General features: G+C 39.5%; 1 pseudogene across 1 annotated transcript; it reads left to right on the plus strand.

Annotated features, from left to right (window-relative positions):
• Positions 1–1,289: 1,289 nt before the first annotated feature.
• On the plus strand, positions 1,290–4,408 carry LOC113029490 (E3 ubiquitin-protein ligase TM129 pseudogene; annotated as a pseudogene). Its single transcript, XR_013911502.1, has one exon. The product of XR_013911502.1 is annotated as an E3 ubiquitin-protein ligase TM129 pseudogene (transcript).
• Positions 4,409–7,575: the final 3,167 nt, after the last annotated feature.

Below are 7,575 nucleotides of genomic sequence, written 5' to 3' on the forward strand. Positions count from 1 at the left end.
ATGATTGACTATCGATCCTTTATTAATTCAGAAAGTTTAATACTTTTTATTGACTTTTTTAAAGCTTTTGATTCAATAGACCATAATTTTTTATTTAGATCTTTAGAACTTTTTGGATTTGGAAACAAATTTTGCAAAGTGATCAAACTGTTCTACAAGCAAATTTATAGTTATGTTTCGCTCAATCCAGGCATAACATCTAGGATAGACATATTCTGTGGAATTCGACAGGGTTGCCCAATTTCTCCAAAATTATTTATTCTTTGCACTCAATTAATGGCCTACCTCATTGTGAACCATTCAGACATTGAAGGAATAAACATTTTTGATATTGAACTGAAAATAAGTCAGTTTGCAGACAACACAGTAATATTTTTAAAGGATAAATCAATACTCGAGAAAGCATTGAATGTCATTTCAATTGTTTCTAAAGCTTCAGGCTTGTGTCTGAACCTAAAGAAGTGTGAACTTTTGCCACTTTATGATTGCTTGGAAAATACCATGAGGACGATTCCAGTGAAAAATGAAGTCAAGTATCTAGGCATCTATTTAGACAAAGACATCAACACTAGAGAATCAAAAAACCTAAAAGACAAAATTGATGGCATGTCCAAAACACTAAATCATTGGTTGACGAGAGATATTACAATTTTTGGACGCAATCTATTATCCAAATCAGAGGGCGTCTCAAAGATGGTTTATCCAGCATACTCACTATACATTACCCCGAAAAGTATTAAAAAGATTAACTCTATAATCTATCAATTCATTTGGCGCAATAAAACACATTACATTAAAAAAATCACAACTTGTCAAAGATTACGCTAAAGGTGGTATAAAGTCAATTGATTTTCAATCAATGGTTGGAGTTTTTAAAATAAACTGGATAAAAGCCTTCCTCTTGAAACCTGACTCCATATGGTTCCATATCCCAAAAAATATTTTCAAAAAGGTGGGAGGGTTGGATTTTCTCCTGAAATGTGATTTTGATATATTGAAGTTGCCTGTGAAACTGTCAGAATATCATAAGCAGGTCTTGTCTTATTGGAAGAAGGTTTTTGCCCATAACTTTTCACCACATTGCTCCACCTTGTGGAATAACAGAACAATTACAATTAATAAGAAGTCATTGTTTGTTAAAGAGTGGTTTGAAAAAAACATAATCTTTATAACAGACTTACTTGATGAAAGGGACAGTTTCTCTCAGTGGGTGTTTTTAATGCTAAGTTTAACATTCAGTGTTCCCTTAGAGAATATGACAAGGTTTGTAAGGCGATCCCCTTACCTCTGTTGAGTTTGATTCAAGGTTATTTGTATTACTCTAAGGCACAAATTAGTCTACCTTCTTTACATCTAAACCAGATTCCTTTGACGGATAAAAACTGTAATAATAAAACCATGAACAAGATATTTAAAAACAAATTATTTCACGACTTTAACATTAACACAAAACTAAAAGGGAGTAATATTAAAATAACGAACAAATATACGCACTTTTTCAAATGGCCTATCCCCCCCAAAGTCAAAGAAATGCAATTTAAAATAATTAATGGATATTACCCAGCAGCTGAAATGCTTAAAAAAGGTTTGGGTTTGAGGTAGAGCCATGTGGATTTTGTTCACAAAATGTGGAAAGTATTGATCATTTGTTTTTTTCCTGCTCAGTAACAACTGACTTCTGGCAAGATTTAGTAGACTGGTTGAGTATAAGAATAGATGGGATGACCCCACTGACTCTAACACAAGTTTTATATAATAATGGTGATCCATCTAAGGAACTGTCCATGCTACACAAGGTGGTGATAATTATGGGCAAATACCACATACACAAATGCAAATGGCAAAGTAAAAGACCTTCCCTAACTGTATTGAAAATTGAATTAAAATCTTTTTTGTCATCTTTAGAATTACTGAGGGATTCATGTAAAGAGGCTGCTTTGATATTCGACAATGGGACTCAATCTCTATCCTTTTAATGATTGTGTTTTTGGTGTACTAATTAAGCCACATGTATGTTAAAGTGTTCGCAGAAAGGAAACTGTTATATGTCATAAAAATGGCCTTCATATATTTATGTATATGTATATATGTGTTTTTGTTTTTTGGGGGGGTTTTTTGTTTTGTTTTTTGTTTTTTTTTTCGTTTGGTTTCTTATTTAACCTTTTCAAGATGTTGTTGCACTAATGTTGTCTCCCAACGAGAGATTGTAATTGTCATGGTCCTGGGCCATGTGGGCCCAGTATTCTTAGTTTCTTGTATTTTTGTATTTCGTTCCTTATTTAGGTCATGTTTCCTGAGTTGTCCTGTTATGTTGTTCCTTATTTGACTTCCCCTTGTGACTCTTATCCCCTGTGTGCCCCTCTATGTATCTGTGAGCCCTCATCTCCCCTCCTTGTGTTTCATTCCATGTTTCCCCAGCCCACTATGCCCGTGCTCTCTCTCTCCTCCTGTTTGCACCTCTGTGTACTTCCTGTTTTACTTTGACAGTCTCCCGTCAGTGTTGTTTACTCCTGCCTTGTCTTGTTATGTTTATCTGTGTCAGCTGTGTTCCCATGTGTGGCCACTTCCCCTGATCATCCCTCTTGTGTATTTAGTCTCTGTGTTTCATGTAGTCTGTGTCGCGTCGTCTGTGTTACCACCCCCTGTGTTCCGTATCTCCAGCCATAGCTTTTCCTTAGTTTATGTCCAGTTTAGGTTTCTGTTTGAACTATTACTCTTATGCTGCCCTCACTCTGTTTTGTTCCTTTCATCAGCCAGAATAAAAGGCTCGCTTTTGTTTAACTCCACTCCTGCATCCTCGCTTGTGTTTGCTCCTGGGTCCACCACACACATTTCCGCACGGTCTGCCTCCGCAGACTGTCACGGTGACAGTAATATGTGCATAAATTTAATTAAAGTATGAAAAAAAAAAAAAAAAAAAAAAAAAGGACCTTGGCAGTAGTATGGAGAGCCCGGAGCTGTCGTTTACTCTGGCTTACGTCGTCCTCTCCTTCTGTTTTGTGTTCCAATGAGTTCCGCTCGGCCGGCCTCACCATCCAGAACCTGTTCTCGTCGTGGCTGGGCAGCGAGGACGTGGGCTTCATCCAGTATCACATCAGAAGGACCAGCATCACCATCGTGGTCCACTCCGCGCTGCCTTTAGGTTACTACATGGGAATGTGTGTCGCTGCTCCAGAAAAAAACCTGGTTAACATTTACCAGGTTAGTGACAACTGGAGAGCGTTTCTCCTTCTGTCTCTCTGCCTCCAGTCGGTCAGCTGGATAATTGTCTTCTACTGGTCCCGGCGTCGTTGGCACAATCATCCAATCAGTAAGGTGCTGCAGGCCCATGTGCAGCCCCCTTTCTCCAGCTGGGGCTCTGTGGCAGTCAGCATCAACACTGAGTTCAGACACATAGATAAGTTTGCTACAGGAGCACCGGGAGCTAGAGTCATCGTCACTGACACCTGGGTGTTAAAGGTGACCACGTATCACATTTACATGGCCCTGCAGAGCGATTGCCACGTCACAGTGACAGAGTCCACACAGAACCACCTGAGTCCGGATTCGGCCTCGCCCACAGAGATCCTGTCCCTGAGAGTTGACAGCATTAACCCTGCTGTCACACCATTCAATATCAAGCTCAACTCTACGGAGTACGCAGAGCTCCGGGAGAAGCTCCGGGCTCCCATCAAAAACTCTCCTAATGTGGTGATCCATCGAACACTCAGTGAACTCTTTTTGGAAACGTTCAAGGCTCAGGTGGACCTCAATCAGCCGTATGCCCTCCCCCACGGACAGGAGTTAGAGCCCTGTATCGGCCGCATGCAGGTTCCAGCAAACGCCAAACTGGTCACGCTTTGCCACGAAGCAGAGACCGATGATGACGATTCAGACTGCCAGCAGTGTCACTGCAGACCCATGTGGTGTCTGTTGTGTCTGGGTCGATGGTTCGCCAGCCGTCTAGACGAGCAGACACCGGAGACGTGGTTGTCCAGCAGGGTTCCCTGCCCTACTTGTAGAGCCAAGTTCTGTATTCTGGATGTGTGCGTAGTCCGATGACGGGCACACGTCTCCCCCCACACTGACTTTTAATGTTTCCAATGTTGACCAAGGGTTTCTGCTCAACATCCTCCAACCAGAGCGGCACCTGGACTGGATGTGGTCGTGTTCTATTTCTGCTTTTATGGAAACAAAATAAAAACAATTCTATGAGGAATCATTTATTTCATATTTGTATGTTGTTACAGCACCAAATCTTCTCATGAAGGGCCCTTTCTGCATCTTTTCTTATGCAGCGTAGCAACAAATATGAAATAAGTAAACATGAAAAGTTTTAGATGGAACATTTATCATGTAAGGGCAAAATTCTGATTACTGTGATGTGGAGCGAATGTATGAATCTACAGTTTAATAAAGTTTAACTCAACTTGGAAAAAAACAAAACAAAAAAAAACACTAACTGGAAACACATGACTTCCACAGTAACAGGAAACACGTGACCTCCACATTAACCGGAAACACGTAAATTCAGTTTAATCGATTTTTACAGCGAAAACTAAATTGTGTTTTTGTTACTAGTGATGCTGCTGATAAATAAATTTGGCTCTAAGTGTTTTTAATACTCTGAGTTTATTTAAAAAACATCACCATACCTTCAGCTTGTTTGTGGCCAAAAGTGTCCATGTGTTATTTTTTATCTTTTCGTTTTTTTGTTACGTTTTCTACATAAAGGCTTTTTCATAAATTTAAAATAATCCTTCAAACGCCTTTTTCTAGTACAATGCACTTGTTTCAATACAACCTCAAAACTCAACATTTCATATATCAGCAGTGCTACTGGAAATTATTGTACAGTGGTCACTCGCTGTTTTTTAATTATTTATTTTTTACAGCACATTGTGTTGTGCATTCTGATTGCTGTGTAGACCATTGTCAATCAATCTAGTGCCGTGTCTCCTGTACAGCAGCGGTCCCAACACCCGGGCTCATTTGGTACCGGGCCACGAGAGTTGAGGCTCGGGTGGGAAGTGTATGGTTTTCAGGGTTTTTAATCGTTAAGTTGGTTTCCCCTGGGTCTCGTGTTGTAGTCATGTGTCTTATTTTGAAAGAACTATTTACGCGTTACCATAGCGACTAGAGAGCATCAAAAAGCAGAGAGGAGGATGTTACTCTCAGCGTTGTTGGTTTCAGGAGTACGCTGCTAATAAAGTTACACAATTACACAGTGAATGCGCGTTTATTATTATATTTACAAAATACCACAGTTTTTTTCTTTGTCTGTATCATTTTATTTTGTTGTATTTATCCGCGACATCTTAAAGGCCGGTCCATGAAAATATTTTCTGACATTAAACCGGTCCGTGGTGCAAAAAAGGTTGGAGACCGCTGCTGTACAGTACAAAAGGCGTTTAGGTTGTCGAATTTATATAAATCTTCGATCGCGAGCAGTGTAACCCTGAAGTGCTGTGGCCTACTGTATGTTTGTAAGTTTTCTCCTCAACACAACAATTCCGACGAAACGTTTTGCATGGTTTCATTTGGTAATACTGGACTTATGTTTCTATGAAGGTTTGAACTTTAAGAGTGTTTAAACAAAAGAGAAACGTGTGAAAAGGTTCGTGCCTGTCTGAGAAAAGTGTATAAAGTGTGTAGTGAGAGGTTTTACGGTCTTAAAACATCTATAATAATTTTTCCAGGATAACTCTTCATTTGTAGGTTTTAGTAAACATTTTTATGGGACAAAGGCTTGTATTCCAACATTTGAGAGATTGTAGAAATGAGCAGTGATGCCCTTCTTGCCATCTTTCCAGAAATATAAGTGATCTGGAAGCTGTTAGGCTTACTTACAGCAGTAGCACTTTCTGCTTTAAAATTACAATTCAGTGTTAATTTTACATAATATCACATGTAAATTTAGATTTTAAGTGTAATTTAACATAAATTTCCTGAATATTTACTGGACTTTCAGTTTGAATTAAGTGTGCTCCCTGTAGGATTTTGGGTTTTAATTTTTATATTTTATTTTATTCCTTACTAGTTAAATTTACCCTTCATTTTAATTTTCATATTTATTTCCTATCCTATTCATAGTCTTTTTTTCTTTAGGTCATGAGCAGTTGTCTAAGCATTTCACTGCATATTGTACTGCGTACGACTGTGTATGTGACAAATAAAATTTGAATTTGAATTTGAATTTGATCTTCTTCCTTATCATCGCAGCAGGTCTCTGAGGATATGTGACCAGGGCTTGCTGGTTGTCCAGCATACAAGTTTAAAACAAAAGGTGACAGAGCGTTCGTATCAGTGGCCCCCAGACTCTGGAACTCGCTCCCTTTGCGTTTGAGATCTCTGGACTCAGTCATTTCTTGTAAAAAGCAGTTAAAAATGTATCTGTTTAAACTTGCTTTTGGTTGATTTTGTTTGTTTGGAGTTGTATGCCCGTTTCTGATTCTGTGAAACAAATCCTACCATGTGGATTCATGGATTTTTTTTTTTTTCACATTCTGTCTCTCACAGTTGAAGTGTACCTCTGGTGCAAATTACTGACCTCTGTCATCATTTTAGGTGGGGGAACTTGCACAATCGGTGGCTGACTAAATACTTTTTTGCCCCACTGTATGCCACATTTGTTACAGATATCATTACTGCTAAAGGAGGCCGAGGAGTAACTAAACATCTGACACAATGAGCAAGAAAGTGCAGGAGGGACAGGTGAAGTAGCCATGGTGCTAATGAGTCGGCTACGAGCTAAGCTAAGCTAGCGAAACAGTACAGAGACAGTGAGTGAATACTTTAGCTATAAATTAGGTAGTAAGTACACAGAAAGTGTGCTTCGGATGAAGCACGTGAAGATTATACTATGAAAAAAGAATGTATGTAAAAGTTGTTCATTTAAATCGCTAAGCAAATAAGCTACTCAGAAACACCACTGTGTTTGAGCAGGAACAGGAAGTGATACTCTACCGCAGAGCGAGTGAACACCAAGTGACAGCGCCACCAAGAGAACGAGACCAAAGATGCGCTTTGTAAGAGTTTGTGGAATGTTCTTTGTCTGTGTCTCTGTATATAAGATGTAAGGACGGTGGCCACAATTCAGAGGTGGTCCTGATGTTTCACTGGGATGCTCTCTCCACATTGCAATGTGTTTATTAAACCCACTTCAAATCAAGCTCACTGGGTGTGTTGCGGGTTATTGTTAAATTTTCCACAACAAACAATTCAGGGAACTGACATGTACATCCTCTACCTAATCACCCAAAACCTCGGCTGATTGTGACCCACACCCAGTTTCACATCTTGGCTCAGGCAATTAGAGGATCATCAGGGGGTCCTTTTGTCCCTCTGTGGGGGGTTACTCCCACTAGGTTTATATCTGGGACTCTCCACCATTTGACCTTAGAACTGAAGAAGCTTCTCGGATGAGAGGTGAAACGTCTTCAAGTAACTTAAAGAAGTCCAGACGCTTTTCTTTGCAAGCTCCTTTGACTACGATGACCTGGATGGCTGAGAACCTTCACAGACACAACACTGCATTCTAAAATAAGTGCGCACATTTTAGTTTACACTGTTATGTATGATTAATTTTTTGTTTTC

This window comes from Astatotilapia calliptera, chromosome 9 (genome assembly GCF_964374335.1).
Source record: "Astatotilapia calliptera chromosome 9, fAstCal68.1, whole genome shotgun sequence".
Taxonomy (NCBI): domain Eukaryota; kingdom Metazoa; phylum Chordata; class Actinopteri; order Cichliformes; family Cichlidae; genus Astatotilapia; species Astatotilapia calliptera.